The following is a 20,711-nucleotide window of genomic DNA, read 5'->3' on the forward strand; positions in this document are numbered from 1 at the left end:
GAAATTTAAGATAGATAGAAGAGAAGAAAACAGAAAAGGAGAAGGCTATGTAAAGATGGATGCAGAGATTGGAGTGATGTGGTCACAGCAAGGGAATACCAGCAAGCACCCACAGCTGGAAGAAGCAAGGAATGAATTCTCCCCTAGAGACTCCAGAGGGAACACAGCCTTGCCGACACCTCGATTTTGGCCCAGGGAAACTAATATTGTACTGGCCTCCAGAACTGTGAGAGAATTTCTGTTGTTTGAAGCTGCCAAGTTCATGGTAATTTTTACGGTAACCACAGGAAACTGATATACTCGGATGAGGACTCTTTGTAATCATGTGAACAACATTTTTTGAGTGGGTCCTAAGGACAGGGAAGGAGGTTAAGCAGTCACCAGAACTTTATTTTCCTTCTTGGAGAAAGAAGAACATTTTAGCTGTGGATACCACATTACCATCTCTGAGATTTTTGGTTTGATGGGATAAAGTTTGATAGCAGTTCACCAGGAGAAATGTTTTGGGGAGCATGCAAAGTAGATCTGCCTCTTCAGTGTTCTTTGGAGTGACCTTGCTCCTCTTTTAATATGCAGACAGCCCACAGGAGACTAAAGTTACCAGACTTTCAACTATTACAATCACTGTTTGATTGTATTTCATCTATCACTTACCTGTTAGCTGTGGTGTTTAAGGAACGAGAGACTTGATCTCAGTGGTCTGTGTAGTGAAAAAAGTGTTTGGACTTTCCAGTATTCTTTCACCCTACTTTAGCTAATATCATCCTGACTTCCACAGAGTTAATTAACTCTCCCAATTTGTGCGATTTTGGTGAGACTGAAAATCACAATGCTTTCTCTTTGATCCATGTGCTGTAAAATGCCAACATTAGTGATAGGGAGTAGCCTTCCATTCAGGTAAGTTCAGAGGTACTTTAAATTATGTCATCTAACATGTACAGACGGTCCCCAACTTAGATGCTTCGACTTACGATTTTTCGACTTTATGTTGGTGCCACAGCGATAAGAATTCAATAGAAAGTAAACTTCACATTTTTAAATTTTGATCTTTTCCAAGGCTAGTGGTATGTGATACGATATTTTCTCATGATGCTGGGCAGTGGCAGTGAGCTGCAGCTCCCATTCAGCCACGTGATCACGAGGGTGAACAACTAATATGCTTACAACCATTCTGTACCCAATACAGCCATTGTTCTTCACTCTTAGTACAGTTTTCAAAAACTTACATGAGATATTCAACAATTTCGACTTTGTGCTAAATGCGTTTGCCCACCTGTAGTCTAATGTAAGTGTTCTGAGCACATTTAAGGCAGGCTAGGCTAAGCTAGGATGTTTGGTAGGTTAGGTGTATTAAATGCATTTTTGACAAGATATATTGAATATCTTACGATAGGTTTATTGGGACATAACCCCATCAGAAGTCAAGATCTGTATACAAATCAACTTCTTTTAAAAAGTACGTAGTTGATCTCATTTCATTTGGTATTTTTACTGATGCATGCCTGTGTAAATATTTCAGCAGCTTTTCCACTAAAGGGAATTTCCTTTCAAACATCAATTATAAGCAAATTGGTTTGATAATATTTATTCTATTAGGTGGTTTATTTATGTTGACAGTAAGTGGATACTTTAAATATAATGTCTACTGAAAGAAAAATTGTGGGATCATATGTTTTTAAGATAGTGTTTTAGATTTCCTATGTTATTATACCATGATTTTTTGGAAAAAAATTTGTACCTGTATCGTCAGTTACTATTAAATTTAAAACTGTTTGAAAGTACATGTCACTCAGGATCCAATCGGGAGATGGAAATCACATTACAGTTTTAACAAAGAAAGTTTAATTCAAAGAATTAATAAGTATAACCAATTACTTAGCAACAGAAAAACTCTAAAAAATAATCGAATTGAAGAACACATCTAGGGAGAAGCCACTATCTCTAGGGCTGAGTCAGAGCACCAAGAGAAAGACCAAATCTGGAAGAGGTACTCTTCCCCACCAATGGAGAGGGTGTGGCCATGACCATGGCCCATTGGATGGTGTCCTCTGAGATATATTACCAGCTGAAATTGCCAGGAAGCTGCCTTCTGGGTGCTTGGAAAACTGTCCATAGGAAAGTGTTGCTTCATGGAATTTGCTGGGGAGCCGCCCTCTGAAGTGCCAGAGGAACGTGCCATTGTGGAGGTGCCATTCAGCAGAACACACTGTTGTCCTATGCACTGCTGGATGCTGTGCACCACAGTAGCATGTGGAGAAAAACACACTGAAACAAAGCCTCCTTTTCCAGCAGTGTTCTCTAGCGCCATCTGCTGACAATACTTACCATTTTGTCCTCTGGGAAAAGAGAAATGTTTTCAGGGTCCAGCTCCAGGATCATCAGCAGGGCAATGGTGAGTGGATTTGGAGATGAGAGGTAATCACTTGGTAACTGACACAAGGTAAGTGAAATTGATCTTTTTTCCTAAGTGAAAGCAAGGGATTTTGCAAGACTTGGCCTTCCATTGGTTTAATCTGATAAGGAAAATCAGTCCTTGAATAGAATTTTACATAGGGTTCCATATAGGTATTTAAACTGCAAAAACAAGAAAATAGCTCATATTTTGTTTTTGGAGTATTTCTTTGAAATATCTAGGTACACTTATGCAGTGAAAATACTGGAATTCTCAGTTTTAGCCTGTGAAAATGCTCCGTTAGAAAATAATTTTCTTATAAAGAGACAGACTGCCCACAAACAGTCTATTCCCTAAGGGGAAAATCTGTGGTTTCTTAAAAATTGAGTTCAGATTGTATTTGCATGGTGAGGGCCAAGCTGATTTTTATGTACTGATGAATCATCTAAGACATGGAACTGTATTCCATCCAACATAATTGGATGGGAATAAATAGGCCATCGGCTGAGGTTGCATGTACAACACATTGTAAACTATAAAGTTGTATGTAAAAGCTGTTCCAGAAGGATTTCTGTTTTGAGTCTGCTCTTTCTAATGTCATTTAACTCCCATAAAATTTTTCCAAATACTTGCAGAAAAAATTCTTTTTTTTTTTTTTTTTGGTACGCTGGCCTCTCACTGTTGTGGCCTCTCCCGTTGCGGAGGACAGGCTCCGGACGCACAGGCTCAGCGGCCATGGCTCACGGGCCCAGCTGCTCCACGGCATGTGGGATCTTCCGGACTGGTATAAGAACCCGAGTCCCCTACATCAGCAGGCGGACTCTCAACCACTGCACCACCAGGGAAGCCCCAGAAAAAATTTTTAAAAACTGTTGAAGTGACAAGGCAGAGCTCAACAGGTGGGCCAAATTTACAATTTACTCTTTGTAATGCTCTGTGACTATTGGAGTTTACTATAAAATAACAGATTCTAGATATCTTCTATAGAAAAACTAACTCCATCCCAAGTGGGTCTGAACATTATTAGAACTTCAGACAACTGCTACCCACCCCCTAAGCTTTTCTCCAGAAATTCTGACATTTCATACTATCCTTGTAATGTTCTAAATCCTTATTGTCTAGAGTTTGTTTTGGGATGGCTGCAGAACCAATCAGAGAAGAACTAAATTGGAGCAAGAATTTGCTATTTCCCAGGATAGGACACAGAAATGTGACCAAATCCTGAAAATCAGGAAGAATGTTTTATACAGTTGAGCTAAACTTTTGTGCTCAGATTCCTAGAGTTTACCTACTAACATAAGGATTAACCATATCTCAAAGTTGATTTGCCCACAAGCACGTGGACCACAGACTGGTTGGAACCAGAAGGTCGATGATGCTGACTCACCATCAACCAGTCAGAAGAATGTCCACGAGCTGATGACGCCCTCTTTGAACCATTACTATAAAACTCCTCACTAACCCCTCCAAGTTGGGACACACAGTTTTTTTTGTTGTTGTTGTTATTTTTTGTTTGGTTGTTTGTTTATAATTGTATTTATTTATTTATTTGGCTGCATTAGGTCTTCGTTGCTGGGTGCGGGCTTTCTCTAGTTGTGGCGGGCTGGGGATACTCTTCATTGTGATGTGCAGACTTCTCATTGCAGTGGCTTCCCTTGTTGTGAAGCACTGGCTCTAGGTGTGTGGGCTTCAGTAGTTGCGGCTCACAGGCCCTAGAACACATGGGCTTCCATAGTTGCAGCGTGTGGGCTCAGTAGTTGCGGCGCATGGGCTTTGTTGCTCCACAGCATGTGGGATCTTCCTGGACCAGGGATCGAACCTGTGTCCCCTGAACTGGAAGGTGGATTCTTAACCACTGCGCCACGAGGGAAGTCTGAGATACAGTTTTGAGGGCATTAGCCTGCTGTGACCCCCTTTGCCTGGCAAAGCAATAAAGCTATTCCTTTCTACTTCACACCCCCCAAAAAAGGTTTAAGAGTTTCTAAATATCATTAACATGTTCTCCAATCATGCACAATCAATTGTAATCTAAGCAAAAAGTAAAATACAGCATGGGTAAAGCTAAAATGTTTGCATCTCATATTTCCATCTAAACTGTAGAGCTGAAAGGTGGGTGTCTTGGATACTAGAGAGTGGGGCATGGGCTGCTTACCACATACTGTGTTTGTAAAATTTCTATAACAGCGTCTTTGTCTAATTAAGTAGTGTAGATTCTCCTCCTCCTTAAATTAATTCCTCCCAAACTCCACATCTCTTAATTATTATAAATACTGGTTTCATTTTGCTTGCAAATAATTTTCTGCTTCCTACATTTTTGTGGTTTACAAATTTGGAAAGAATTATAGCCAGTGTGCTCTACTTCAGATAACTCTGCAGTACTACAGAGTCCTGGGTGAAAAGTTCCATTTTCTGAGTCTTGGGGAATTTTCAAGCACTCATTCACATCACAGTCAAATGGATTTTTAGGATAAGGAAAAATCCCCTACAAATATGATCACATGTTAGAGAAGTTGCATAAAAGAAGGACTCCCTCCTTCCCTTCCTTCCATCCTTCTTTTATTTTATATTCAAATTAAATACCATCTCTTTTTTCCCCGTAACAGGACCCATCCCTGAGATTCACAAACCTCCAGATAAAACCAGTAAAAGTGGAAAATGATAAATTTATCTTTTTTATCTTTTATCTTTTTATATTTTCATTTGTATTTGTTTAAATGGAAAAGTTAGTCCTCCACAATTTTTTTCTCTTGACATTAAAACCAGGTGAAAGATATCATGTAAAGACAAATGACCATGCAATTAAAGATGTCTCATAGTTTTGAGATCCTAGCGGAGTCTGCCAACTCTTGCTTTTAAGAGTGAAGAGGTTTATGAGAACTTTTAGAGTCTTATCTCAGAGGGAAGAAAGTTCTACAAGAAGCCTTGTATTGCTTCTGGATCATGGCATTATCTCATAAATAAAGACTTAATAAAATTTGACTATAAAGAGAGAGAAGAAAGAGCATTTGCAATGAAATGATATCTTAAAGACTTATCAGATTCAGTAAAATAATTTTGGGTTTGTTTTTTCAAGGAACTAGGCACTGAGAACTCTTTAAGGAAGGAAAGTAGTTCAGAGCAAATAGGAAATTAATTACTTAACTTAAAGTTTGATGCGCCATTTGCCTTTTGTGATATATATCCACTTGACTGGAATATGGGGTGACCAGATATTTGGCTAAATGTTATTTCTGGGTGTGTCTGTGAGAATGGTTCTGGATGACATCATCATTCGAATCAGTGGACTCAGTAAAGCAGATTGCCCCCCGCCCCCCATGTTGATAAGCATCATCCAATCTGCTGAGTAGAACAAAGTGGGCTGAGAAGGGAATTTGCCCTTTCTGCCTGACTGTAGAACTGGGACACCCATTTCTCCTGCCCCTAGACTGGGACTTAGAGCACAGAATCCCCTGGTGCTCTGGCCTTTAGACTCCCACTAAACTACATCATCATCTTTCCTGGGTCTCCAGCTTGCAGACGGCAGATTGTGGGACTTCTCAGCCTCTGTAATGGTGTGAGCTAATTCTTCATAATAAATCAATCTCTCTCTCTCAATATATAGATATAGGTAGATAGAGATGTAGATACAAGTATAGACATACTATCTACCTACCTATCTATAGATGTATATATAGATATCTACACAGATAGATATATACATCTATAGATAGGTATGTGTGTGTATATATATATATATATATATATATATATATATATATAATTGGTTCTGTTTCTCTGGTGAACCTTGACTAATACATCTTCACTAGTTTCCATTATTGCAAATAATATTTATAATTATGTTTGATTATATTTGAGTAATTCTAATTTATAAGCAATCAGGTATGCAGGCACTCCTAAGTGATTGTGGAGTGTATGTGTAGAGATTGGGAAGGATGGTGAAGGATACATGGAGATAAATGTTTGTAGACAAATGAACCCCAATCCATAGCTCAGTTATAATGGTTTCAATTATAACCTGCATGGATTAAATAGAATGCGGGCACTTTTTTCTTGATTCTTAATCTATATTCCAATCTCATTTTTTAACAAGCCATCATTAATTACATCAGTAATAACAAGCTGTCATTACTTCTTTATGGTTGTTGGTGCTGAGTGACCATTTGCACAAATACATTTCATTAAATGTGAATTATAATTCATTACATCTATTTTAATCGGGATGCCCACTTCATTGAGAAACTACAGTGAATCTGCTAAAGAAGAATTCTATTAAATTCTTTGTCAGATAATGTCAACCTCTGTGTCATCTTGGTGGTGGCTCTGTTGATTGTCTTTTCTGGCTCGAGTTGAGATTTTCCTGGTTCTTGGTATGTGTGATTGTATCCTGGACATTTTGAATATTTTGTCATGAAACTGGGTTTCATCTAAATCATATTTTAGCAGGCCTCCTCTGAAGCTGGCAAAGGATTGGGAGCATCTCTTCATTACTGCTAGGACATGGTGGAAGGCTAGGTTTCCCCACCTCTGTTAACCCCACAGTGCGGGCAGGGGGTTGTTGATGGGTACCTCGTTACTTCTTGGTTGGGGATGAGAATTCAGGCTTCAGTCTAGCCCTTCACGGATACCTCCCTGGCTAGAATGGCTGCTTATTGCACACAGGTGTCCTCCACTGATATGTGGGGCAGGGATAGGGTGGCAGTGGTAGAAGTTCTGACCTTCTGCCAGTTTTCATCTGATACTGCTGAAATATGGGGGGAGAGGAGGGAGGGGAGCTTTATTACCACAGTGCAGGGGTACAAATCCAGATTCCCCATGTGGTATCTGCTGACACCAGGGTAGGGTGGGATGCATTACAGCTTGATGGAGATGGACTTTCCAAGCCCTCACTCAGCCTTCTCTGACACCATGCCAGCAGAAGTGGAGGCAGGAGCGGGGTCATGAGACAGCAGTTTTCTCTGTGGTATTTGTTTGGAGCTGAGTTGTTATTGTCTAGGCCGACTCTTTCCTAGTCCTCTGGGTAGAGAAAAATAGACTTTCATTGAGGCTTAATTGTCTATGCCCATTAGTATTTTCTGCTTGCTGGTTTCTTCGGCTCTAAGTCTGAGGTATATGAGATAAAAAGAAAACCCAGGTATTTCACCGTGGTGTCATTCCTCGGGTCCACAGTTTAGCCAGTCTGTGTAGCCAACCTGTCCTCTTGTCTCCACCATTCAGAGCCTTCTTTTGTTTTATATATAGTGTTCAGGATATCCAGCTGTACTTAGCGACAGAAATAGGCAAATGTGCCTCCCGTCAGTCTTTCCAAACTAAGAATGACTTTTTGAGTGATCAGTAGTAAAGGTACTGAAAAAAAAAAAAAAGGGCATGAGCTACATGGGAGTGGGATGGAAGGAAGTTACTAAAATAACCAAAAGAAGTGGGAGAGAGGAGACAGGGATTAATTTAACTGAATATGGCGAAAAACACTTTAGCTGTTTGTAACCAGCATGTTCCCACAAAGGTATTTCCCAACCATGGTCATACTATCCACAAATATGCAGATTTACCCCTATGCCCTCTCCCAGGACGATGGGACGTGAATACCCAAATCTTTGGGGAGAAACTGGATGAAGCAATAGTAGTGGCTCTGTGAACCTTTCTCCAGGATTCTTGCTTGAGTGCTGGGCAGATCGGGCACCAGTGTGACTGTTTGCTTGGTGATGTGAGAAACGAGTGTCCTTTGTTTACTTTCTCTTTTCTCTACCCATATGAAAACTTGACTCCTCTCATTGTGGTTTCAGGTGAAAGCAATGCAAAGTTTGGCACCAGAAATTCCATTCAAGACAGAATTTTGTGGTTTTACCAGACTTGTGAGCCCTGAGACTTTATTTTAACCCACAGTTTGTAACCTCAAAATATCCCAACCCATGCAAGTCATTTTTAGAAGAAGAAATTTCTCCAGAAACTAAAAATCCCCTGTCCTTCAGTTCTCCAATGTTCCATCATTGAAGTCACAATTCCTGTATTTATTACGTGAGAATCATATCTGATTTTCATTTCTTGCTCTCAGTTTAGGCAGCTGGGGTGAGACTTTGTACAATATGGATTGACTCATGACTGAGATAGATAGAATAAGAGAGAATCACAATTGAGAACTGGTAAAAAAAAATTATTTTAGGAAACTTAACACCCAGCATGTCACCTGGGACCCCATGTTCGAATTTACTCTGCATATTTAATCAGGAAACTGCAGTTTATCCAAGCATGTGTCAAGGATAAAGTTTGAATATGTGCTCCTTTACTCTAGATTGTGGAGTGAGGCTGGCCCCAGAAGAATTTGAGGCAGTTGGCAATTTTCTTAGATTTCTGAGTTCAACATCACAAAATCCTGTGAGTACTTTCTGCAGAGGGTAGGGAGATAAGGAAAAGTATCTCAAGTCAAGAACTGGACTCAAGGGGCCCATGGCACTAACTGCTTTCTAGAAGCAACGCAAGGGGAACTACACTCATTTACTCATATATCAGCACTCCTAGATGTTTCCAGGGTCACATGAGTAACTACATGAAAACATTTGTGGATTATTACAAAACCTTGATGTAGTCTCTGTCTCACTCTACCATCTCAGTATGGGTCATGCTTGAAGCAGGCAAAGGTGGATGGGGAGTCCCTCTGTTGGGTACTTGTATCTTGAGAGAAAATCCTTGGTCCTTCACTACAAGGATTTGTACTTCTAGAGATTTCAGTATGCAGAACAGTAACCAGCATATGTAGCAAGTACTCAATAAACACTTCTGCTTTGACCAAATTCCTCACTATCAAGAAATATTAATCATTTTCAAGTGTCACAGTTCCCCAGGTTCTGGTTAGGACTCAAGCTAATGACTGAGACCCTGAGAGATAATGCAGTTCTTGGGTATGTGATCCATTTGACAGAGGATTACAAATATTGTAGCATAATATTTAGGCATATTTACGATGATTCCCCCACCTTTGCTTTTCTTTGTACTCTTTGATGTCTCTCAATTAATCAGCTAGAACATTACTTATTCATTTCCCTACTTATTTGCAAAATACTCCATTAATGATATTTTAATCTCTTCAACATGGTTAAAAAAGGGGTAATTGATGAGTAACACAAAACTTGCTGCCTCCCACTGAAATAATAGATTCTTAGAGCTGGGGTAAGAGGAGAGTAAGATGGAGAAGCAATGAGTAGTACATATTGAACATACTTTATAAAAGGGAGATGACCCTTCTCTTGGATGAACTAGGGGTCATTCAGACACTCCAGATAAATTGGGGAGATTGGAGTGAAAGTGGTGCCTCTCTTCCCTTCTGAAAGTACAGCCATGGAGGCACATCAATATTACAGAACAGAAACCACTGTTTAAGATATCTAATCATATGGGTCTGTGTATTAGTTAGGATAAGCCAGCCTGCGGTAAGAAACACACTTAATCTGGTAATGGCTAGACAAAAACAGGAGTTTATTTATTGATCAATAACAGTCCTGGTGGGTGTTTCAGATTACAACTCTCTGCTCTATCATTCAGGAAGCAAGGTCCTTTGCAGCTTGTACAGCTTGTATCTTTTCAGCCTTTAGAGATTCAGTTGTCTGTGTCATGACAACAGAGGAGGAATGAACATAAAGGAGCATATGTCAAAGGCTTGGGGGCCAGGCTGCAAGTGACTCATATTATTTCTGCTCATATCCTATTGGTTAAAACCCAGTTACGTGGCCACACCTCCCAGCAAGGGAGGATGGAATACTGGCTCAGGAAAAAGACAAAATGGATTTAGGTGGACAAACATCTCTGATCAACTTATGGTAACATTTTTCTCATATGCCAAGTTGATGCCTGATAAGTATAAATATCGCCTGAAACTAAGAGGAGCAAGGAAGTAATGAGAGATCATAGGCAGCCTCTCATCCTGTAAATCTCACTGGACTTGTGTGATTAAGAACAACAGGATAATCCTACATACTCTAAAAGAACATGGGACATAGCCTAGACAGAACATGCCCGCAGGAACCTTTCGGATGACTTAGCAGTGACCTGTTTCGACAGAAATTCATGGACTGAAATGAATTATGAATTCCTCAGCTGACCTCAGGAGATGCCAGAATATACAGATTGTAAGACAAAAGCCAGATGCCCATCAACTCCCACCCACCCAGCATTTAGAACCCAGTGATAAGACAAACGGATATTTAAAGGATATTAAATTTTTATGATCTATTTGGAAGCTTGTGACAGAAAATAAACTGAGTAATAGAAAAATAAAATTGTATTCTGTGAACACCTAATTTTTATACTGCATTTTGTGCCTACTCTACATAATAAATTATTTAAATCATATTGCAAAAGAAATTAAGGATCTGACAAATCTTTGAATACACTAGTCTTCCAGATGTCTTCATTGGCTTCTGAAAAACTTAACTGACATAAATAGCCCTGAAAATTATGTAAAGTAGTGATGTACATTAAAGTACACTCTTTATTGTGTAATGGGTTAGAGTGTAGGCTACCATGTTCTGCTCAGGTTCAATTCCTAGGCCTACTATGGAATAAATAGCTTTGTGACTTTGGGCAAGTTACAACATCTGCTCCTGTCTTCTCATCTGTAAAATGACAATACTGAAGTATCTAAATCTTAGGATTGCTGTGAGAATGGAATGAGGTAGTATATTAATGACAGTGCCTACTAGAGAGTATGCATCCTGTAAATATTACTTATACTTACTTGTCCTTCTAGAGATTTACGTGTGCTCTAGCTACTGCCTAGAATGCTTCCACTCCCACCTCCACTCCCACCTCAGGGTTCCTTCCCCCTGAACTTATTCCTCTTCTTGCAAACCCATACCAATATCACTTTCTTCTCAAAATGACAACCATTCTCTCATGTCTGTTCATAGAACTACTTATTTTATTGGGAATAATGATGTTGGTGAAATGAAAATTACAACTATTTTTGTTTCTATCATTGTGATTTTTACTCTATCATGAATCTTCAAACTCCCCCGTACTCTTTCAGAGTATATTTTATTGTTTGCATTTTATGGATAAAAGAACTGAAACTCTGAGAGGGTAAGTAATTTATCCAGCATTATATTGCAAGTAAGCAATGAACCTAAAATACAAGTCTAGTTTATTTGATCTCTATGTACTGCATTACTATTATTTCTTACCTGAATGTCTCCTTTAGTAAACCATGATCCCCTTGATATTAGGAGGAATATAGTCATCTTTAAATCCCTAAAGTATAAGTCAAAAAAGATTGAGTGACTATGAAACTAATTTATGTGACATTTATTATCTTGAAGAATTTTATGTCAGTGATGTATATGCATGTGTGTATGTGTTTCTATGTGAATGCTGGAAGAAAAAGAGTACCAGACCTGTTATTAGTAGACTGGTATTTAGTTCCCAGTGGATTATATTAGTTATATGATCATTAGTTATATTAAAAACAAAACCTTTAATTTTTTCATGTCACATTTTCTCCATCTCCATCTCCACATCTGTAAAATGAGATCTAGGAATTGCCAAAAAATAAGACCACTACTCAGTACCTGCAATGTAAATGCCAAAATTACAGCATAAGCAAGGGAGAGCTCTGATGACTAAGCTTAATCTTGTAGAGCAAAGCATATTGACAGTCTTTTAAAAAAAAATTTATTGGAGCATAATTGCTTTACAATGTTGTGTTAGTTTCTGCTGTACATAAAAGTAAATCAGTTATACATATATCCCCTCTTTTTTAGATTCCCTTCCCATTTAGGTCACCACAGATCATTGAGTAGAGTTCCCTGTGCTATACGGTAGGTTCTCATTAGTTAACTATTTTATACATAGTAGTTTATATATGTCAATCCCAATCTCCCAATTCATCCCACGCCCCCCGCTTCCACCCTTGGTATCCATAAGTTTGTTCTCTACATCTGTGTCTTTATTTCTGCTTTGCAAATAAGTTCATCTGTACCATTTTTCTAGATTCCACATATAAGTGATATTATATGAAATTGGTTTTTCTCTTTCTGACTTACTTCACTCTGTACGACAGTCTCTAGGTCTATCCACATGTCTGCAAATGGCACTATTTCATTTTTATGGCTTTAAGAAGACTTCATTTGGGGTCATGCTAGTTATAGAGGAAGGAGTGTGTTGAAGTCAATCTTAGAAGCATGTTTTGTGTTGCAAATAGAAGCAGAAGTAGGGTGATGTTTTGTCTTAGTTGCAGAGGTACGTACGCTGAAGTGAATTGTCCCTGAACAAGTAGACAGATTTAAAATCCCTTCTGCTGTTACCATTGCCAAATAACTGTCATTGATATTTTAGACAGATTTAAAACCAGTTCTGGTAGTTATATGTTCCTATGACTCTGGGATAATCCGGATTTCCTTTGGAGTTTCAGGCTTTTTATCCTCAAACCCTCTTTTTGTTCTTCCTAAGCCAAAGCTGCAGAAGAAAACGCTCGTATGTAGAGTTCAACAGGTCCTCACCATTATTGTTGATTTGCCTTGAAGGTGGGGTATAAAAATATTTAGGCTCTGGAAAACTGGTGATAAAACAATTGTAATGAAACATTCTATACGAGGGGACTGAAAGGCACTATGGAAATTTATTCAGCTGTTTCGGTTTTTTAAATAGACTTTATTGAGGAATAATCTACATACAATAAAATGCACTTATATAAAACATATGGGTTTGTGACTTTTGACAAACATATACCTATGCAAACAGCAATCAAATAAAGATATAAAACATTTTCATTATTCAAAAAAGTTCCCTTCTGTCCCTTCGCAGTTAATTCCCTCCTGACCACCCCCAATCACCGGCAATCACAGATCTGCTCTCTGCCACTATAGATTAGTTTTGCCTGTTCATATGAATAAGATCATACAGTACATATACTTTTCTATCTGGATACTTTTGAGAACATAGTATTTTTGAGATTCATCCATTTTGTTGTGCATATAAGCAATCTGATTCTTTTCATTTCCGAGTGGTATTCTATTATATTCATATACCATTATTTGTTTATCCATTCAGCAATTGATGACCATTTGAATTTTTCAAGCTATTATTTTCTGTTTTTAAATATTTTTTAACATCTTTATTGGAGTATAATTGCTTTATAATGTTGTGTTACTTTCTGCTGTATAACAAAATGAATCAGCTATATGTATACATATAACGCGATATCCCCTCCCTCTTGCATCTCCCTCCCACGCTCCCTATCCCACCCCTCTAGGTGGTCACAAAGCACTGAGCTGATATCCCTGTGCGATGCAGCTGCTTCCCACTAGCTATCTATTTTACATTTGGTAGTGTATATGTGTCAATTTTACTCTCTCACTTTTTCCCAGCTTACCCTTCCCTCTCCCTGTGTCCTCAAGTCCATTCTCTATGTCTGCGTCTCTATTCCTGTCCTGCCTAGGTTCATCAGAAAAAAATATTTTTAGATTCCATATATATGTGTTAGTGTACGGTATTTGTTTTTCTCTTTCTGACTTACTTCACTCTGTATGACAGACTCTAGGTCCATCCACCTCACTACGAATAACTCAATTTCATTTCTTTGTATGGCTGAGTAATATTCCATTGTGTATATGTGCCACATCTTCTTTATCCATTCATCTGTCGATGGATATTTAGGTTGCTTCCATGTCCTGGCTATTATAAATAGAGCTGCAATGAACATTATGGTACATGTCTCTTTTTGAATTATGGTTTTCTCAGGGTATTTGCCCAGTAGTGGGATTGCTGGGTCATACGGTAGTTCTATTTTTAGATTTTTAAGGAACCTCCATACTGTTCTCCGTAGTGGCTGTATCAATTTACATTCCCACCAACAGAGCAAGAGGGTTCCCTTTTCTCCACACCCTCTCCAGCATTTATTGTTTGTAGGTTTTTTTAATGATGGCCATTCTGACAGGTGTGAGGTGACAACTTATTGTGGTTTTGAGTTACATTTCTCTAATGATTAGTGATGTTGAGCATCCTTTCATGTGTTTGTTGGCAATCAGTATATCTTCTCTGGAGAAATGTCTATTTAAGACTTCTGCCCATTTTTGATTGTGTTGTTTGTTTGTTTTTTTGATATTGAGCTGCATGAGCTGCTTGTATAATTGGGAGATTAATCCTTGGCCAGTTGTTTCATTGGCAAATATTTTCTCCCATTCTGAGGGTTGTCTTTTCATCTTGTTTATGGTTTCCTTTGCTGTGCAAAAGCTTTTAAGTTTCATTAGGTCCCCTTTGTTTATTTTTGTTTTTATTTCCATTTCTCTAGGAGGTGGATCAAAAAGGATCTTGCTGTGATTTGTGTCATAGAGTGTTCTACCTATGTTTTCCTCTAAGAGTTTCATAGTGTCTGGCCTTACATTTAGGTCTTTAATCTATTTTGAGTTCATTATTGTGTATGGTGTTAGGATGTGCTCTAATTTCATGCTTTTACATGTAGCTGTCTAGTTTTCCCAGCACCAATTATTGAAGAGGCTGTCTTTTCTCCATTGTGTATTCTTCCCTTCTTTGTCAAAGATAAGATGACCACACGTACGTGGCTTTATCTCCGTGCTTTGTATCCTGTTCCATTGATCTATGTTTCTGTTTTTGTGCCAGTACCATACTGTCTTGATTACTGTAGCTTTGTAGTATAGTCTGAAGTCAGTGAGCTTGATTCTTCCAGCTCCATTTTGCATTCTCAAGATTGCTTTGGTAATTCGGGGTCTTTTCTGTTTTCATAAAATTGTGAATTTTTTTGTTCTAGTTCTGTGAAAAATGCCTTTGGTAGTTTGATAGAGATTACATTGAATCTGTAGATTGCTTTGGGTAGTAGAGTCATTTTCACAATGTTGATTCTTCCAATCCAAGAACATGGTATATCTCTCCTTCTGTTTGTGTTGTCTTGGATTTCTTTCATCAGTGTCTTATAGTTTTCTGCATACAGGTCTTCTATCCCCTTAGGTAGGTTTATTCCCAGGTATTTTATTATTTTTGTTGCAATGGTAAATGGGAATGTTTCCTTAATTTCTCTTCCAGATTTTTTGTCGTTAGTGTATAGTAATGCAAGAGATTTCTGTGCATTAATTTTGTGTCCTGATACTTTACCAAATTCATTGATTAGCTCTAGTAGTTTTCTGGTAGCATCTTTAGGATTCTCTATGTATAGTATCATGTCATCTGCAAACAGTGACAATTTTACTTCTTCTTTTCTAATTTGGACTCCTTTTATTTCTTTTTCTTCTCTGACTGCCGTGACTAAAACTTCCAAAACTATGTTGAATAATAGTGGTGAACGTGGGCAACCTTGTCTTGTTCCTGATCTTAGAGGAAATGGTGTCAGTTTTTCACCATTGAGAATGATGTTGGCTGTGGGTTTGTCATATATGGCCTTTATTATGTTGAGGTAGGTTCCCTCGATGCCTACTTTCTGGAGATTGTTTATCAGAAATCGGTGCTGAATTTGTCAAAAGCTTTTTCTGCATCTATTGGTATGATCATATGGTTTTTATTCCTCAGTTTGTTAATATGGTGTATCACATGATTGCTTTGCATACATTGAAGAATCCTTGTTTTCCTGGGATAAACCCCACTTGACAATGATGTATGACCCTTTCAATGTGCTGTTGGATTCTGTTTGGTAGTATTTTGTTGAGGATTTTTACATCTATGTTCATCAGTGATATTGGCCTGTAGTTTTCCTTTTTTGTGACATGTTTGTCTGGTTTTGGTAAGAGGGTGATGGTGGCCTTATAGAATAAGTTTGGGAGTGTTCCTGCCTCTGCTATATTTTGGAAGAGTTTGAGAAGGATAGATGTTAGCTCTTCTCTAAATGTTTGATAGAATTCACTTATGAAGCCATCTGGCCCTGAGCTTTTGCTTGTTGGAAGATTTTTAATCACAGTTTCGATTTCAGTGCTTGTGATTTGTTTGTTCATATTTTCTAATTCTTCCTGGTTCAGTCTTGGAATGTTGTGCTTTTCTAACAATTTGTTCATTTCTTCCAAGTTGTCCATTTTATTGGCATATAGTTGCTTGTAGTAATCTCTCATAATCCTTTTTATTTCTGCAGTGTTAGTTGTTACTTTTCCTTTTTCATTTCTAAGTCTGTTGATTTGAGTCTTCTTTTTTTCTTGATGAGTATGGCTAATGGTTTATCAATTTTATCTTCTCAAAGAACAAGCATTTAGTTTTATTGATCTTTGTTATTATTTCCTTCATTTCTTTTTCATTGATTTCTGATCTGATCTTTATGATTTCTTTCTTTTGGCTAATTTTGGGTTGTGTTTGTTCTTCTTTCTGTAATCGCTTTGGTGTAAGGTTAAGTTGTTTATTTGAGATTTTTCTTGTTTCTTAAGATAGGATTGTGTTGCTATAAACTTGGCTCTTAGAACTTCTTTTGCTGCATCCCATAGATTTTGGTCACTGTGTTCTCATTGTCATTTGTTTCTAGGTATTTTTTGATTTCCTCTTTGATTTTCTCAGTGATCTCTTGGTTATCTAATAGCATATTCTTTAGCCTCCATGTATTTGTATTTTTTTACAGATTTTTTCTTGTAATTGGTATCTAGTCTCATAGCATTGTGGTTGGAAAAGATGCTTGATATGATTTCAATTTTCTTAAATTTACCAAGGCTTGATTTGTGACCCAAGATATGATCTATCCTGGAGAATGTTCCATGACCACTTGAGAAGAAAATGTATTCTGTTGTTTTTGGATAGAATGTTCTGTAAATATCAATTAAGTCCATTTTGTTTAATGTGTCATCTAAAGCTTGTGTTTTCTTAGTTATTTTCATTTTGGATGATCTTTCCATTGGTGAAAGTGGGGTGTTAAAGTCCTCTACTATGATTGTGTTAGTGTCGATATCCCTTTTTATGGCTGTTAGCATTTGCCTTATGTATTGAGGTGCTCCTATGTTGTGTGTATAAATATTTACATTTGTTATATCTTCTTCTTGGATCGATCTCTTGATCATTATGTAGTGTCCTTCTTGTCTCTTGTAATAGTCTTTATTTTAAAGTCTATTTTGTCTGATATGAGAATTGCTACTCCAGCTTTCTTTTGATTTCCATTTGCATGGAATATCTTTTTCCATCCCTTCACTTTCAGTCTGTATGTGTCCCTAGGTCTGAAGTGGGTCTCTTGTAGACAGCATGTATACAGGTCTTCTTTCTGTTTCCATTCAACCAGTCTATGTCTTTTGGTTGGAGCATTTAATCCATTTACATTTAAGGAAATTATCAATATGTATGTTCCTATTACCATTTTCTTGTGTTTTGGGTTTGTTTTTGTAGGTTTTTTCCTTCTCTTGTGTTTCCTGCCTAGAGAAGTTCCTTTAGCATTTGTTGTAAAGCTGGTTTGGTGGTGCTGAATTCTCTTTACTTTTGCTTGTCTTAAACGTTTTAATTTTTCAGTCAAATCTGAATGAGATCCTTGCTTTGTAGAGTAATCTTGATGGTAGGTTTTTTACTTTCATCACTTTAAATATGTCCTGCCACTCCCTTCTGGCTTGCAGTGCTTCTGCTGAAAGATCAACTGTTTACCTTATGGAGATCCCCTTGAATGTTATTTCTTGCTTTTCCCTTGCTGCTTTTAATATTTTTTCATTGTATTTAATTGTTGATAATTTGATTAATATGTGTCTTGACATGTTTCTCCTTGGATTTATCCTGTATAGGAGTCTCTGTGCTTTCTGGACTTGATTGACAATTTCTTTTCCCATGTTAGGGAAGTTTTCAACTATAATCTCTTCAAATATTGTCTCAGACCCTTTCTTTGTCTCTTCTTCTTCTGGAACCCCCCCCCCCCCATAATTTAAATGTCTGTGTGTTTAATGTTGTCTCAGATGTCTCTGAGACTGTCCTTAATCCTTTTCATTCTTTTCTCTTTATTCTGCTCTGTGGCAGTTATTTCCACTCTTTTAACTTCCAGGTCACTTATCCGTTCTTCTGCCTCAGTTATTCTGCTATTGATTCCTCCTAGAGAATTTTTAATTTCATTTATTGTGTTGTTCATCATTGTTTGTTTGCTCTTTAGTTCTTCTAGGTCCTTGTTAAATGTTTCTTGTATTTTCTGCATTCTATTTCCAAGATTTTGGATCATCTTCCTATCATTACTCTGAATTCTTTTTCAGGTAGACTGCCTATTTCCTCTTCATTTGTTTCGTCTGGTTGGTTTTCACTTTGCTCCTTCATCTGCTGTGTATTTCTCTGTCTTCTTATTTTGCTTAACTTACTGTATTTGGGGTCTCCTTTTCACAAGCTGCAGGTTCTTAGTGCCCGTTGTTTTTGGTGTCTGCCCACAGTGTGTGAGGTTGCTTCAGTGGCTCTTGTAGGTTTCCTGCTGGAGGGGACTGGTGCCTATGTTCTGGTGGGTGGGGCTGGATCTTGTCATTCTGGCAGGCAGGGCTGTGTCCAGTGGTGTGTTTTGGGCTGTCTGTGAACTTAGTATGATTTTAGGCAGGCTCTCTGCTAATGGGTGTGGTTGTTTTCCTGTCTTGCTAGTTGTTTGACATGGGGTGTCCACCACTGGAACTTGTTTGCCATTGGGTGTAGCTGGGTCTTAGTGTTGAGATGGAGATCTCTGGAGGAGCTCTCACCAATTGACATTACATGGGACCAGAAGGTCTCTGGTGGTCCAGTGTTCTGGGCTTGGCTCTCTCACCACAGAGGCTCAGGCCTGATACCAGGGCAGACCACTGAGACCCTGTCAGCCACACAACTCAGAAGAAAAGGAAGAGAAAAAATAAAATAGAGTACAAAAACAATAAGAAGAAGAAAAAAAAAAGGAGCAACCAAATCAATAAACAAATCCACCAAAGATAATAAGTACTTAAAACTAAACTAAGATAAATATAAAAATCAGAAACAAAAACAAATCAGTCACAGACTGATTGTGTAGAATCCCCAAGTCTACAGTTGCTCCCAAAGTCCACGGCTTTAATTTTGGGAACATTCATTGTCTGTTCAGGTATTCCACAGACACAGGGTTCATCAAGTTGATTGTGGGGATTTAATCCGCTGCTCCTGAGGGTGCACGGAGAAATTTCCCTTTCTCTTCTTTGTTCGCACAGCTCCTGGTGTTCAGATTTGGTTTTGGCCCTGGCTCTGTGTGTAGGTCACCCTCAGGAATCTGTTCCCAGCCCAGACAGGAGGGGGTTAAAGCAGCGGCTGATTAGGTCTGTCTTTCTTTCTCAGGCCAGGGAGAAGGAGGGGTACAGTAGTCATAATTGGAATGTGGGTTGAGCCTGCGGTTGCATTGGCTGGCGTAACATTGCAACAGCCTGAGGCATGCCATGTGTTCTCCTGGGGAAGTTGTCACTGGATCTTGGGACCCTGGCAGTGGTGTGCTGCGTAGGGTCCTGTGGGGGGTGTGGGTAGTGACCTGAGCTTGCACACAGGATTTTTGGTGGCAGCGGCAACAGCATTAGCATTTCATGCCCATCTCTGGGGTCCTAGCTGATAGTCACGGCTCATGCCTGTCTATAGAGCTTTCTTAGTTGGTGCTCTGCCTTCTGTGGGCACATGGGGAAGTAATCCCCTCTTCTCCTGCACCCCAAAACAATGGTCTCTTGCCTCTTAGGCAAGTCCATACTTTTCCCCTTACTTCCTCCTGGCTAGTTGTGGTGCACTAGCCCCCTTCAGGCTGTCTTCATGCGGCCAACCCCAGCCCTCTCCCTGGTGTCTGATCTCTGAAGCCCAAGCCTCAGCTCCCAGACCCGACCTGCCCTGGCAGGCAAGCAGACAAGCCTCTCAGGCTGGTGAGTGCTAGTCGGCACTGATCCTCTGTGCAGGAATCTCTCCGCTTTGCCCTCTGCACCCCTGTTGCTGTGCTGTCCTCCATGGCTCTGAAGCTCCCCCCATGCCCACCCCCCATCTCCGGCAGTGAAGGGGCTTCCTAGTGTGTGGAAACTTTTCTTCCTTCACAGATCCCTCCCAGAGGGACAGGTCCCATCCCTATTCTTTTGTCTCTGTTTTTTCTTTTCTTCTTTTGCCCTACCCAGGTACGTGGGGGTTTTCTTGCATTTGGGAAGTCTGAGGTCTTCTGCCAGCATTCAGTAGGTGTTTTGTAAGAGTTGTTCCACATGTAGATGTATTTTTGATGTATTTGTGGGAAGGAAGGTAATCTCCTCATCTTACTCCTCTGCCACCTTGAAGGTCCCCCCCCAAGCTATTATTTTCAATAAAACTGTTATAAACTTTCATTTAGAAGTCTTTTTTGAACATCTGTTTTTTGTGTTTATTATTGACTAACATGGTAAGTGATTTTTAACTTTATGAGAAGTTGCCAAACAGTTCAAAACTGTACAACTTTACACTTTTACCAGCAATG

This window comes from Phocoena sinus, chromosome 4 (assembly GCF_008692025.1).
Source record: "Phocoena sinus isolate mPhoSin1 chromosome 4, mPhoSin1.pri, whole genome shotgun sequence".
Taxonomy (NCBI): Eukaryota; Metazoa; Chordata; class Mammalia; order Artiodactyla; family Phocoenidae; genus Phocoena; species Phocoena sinus.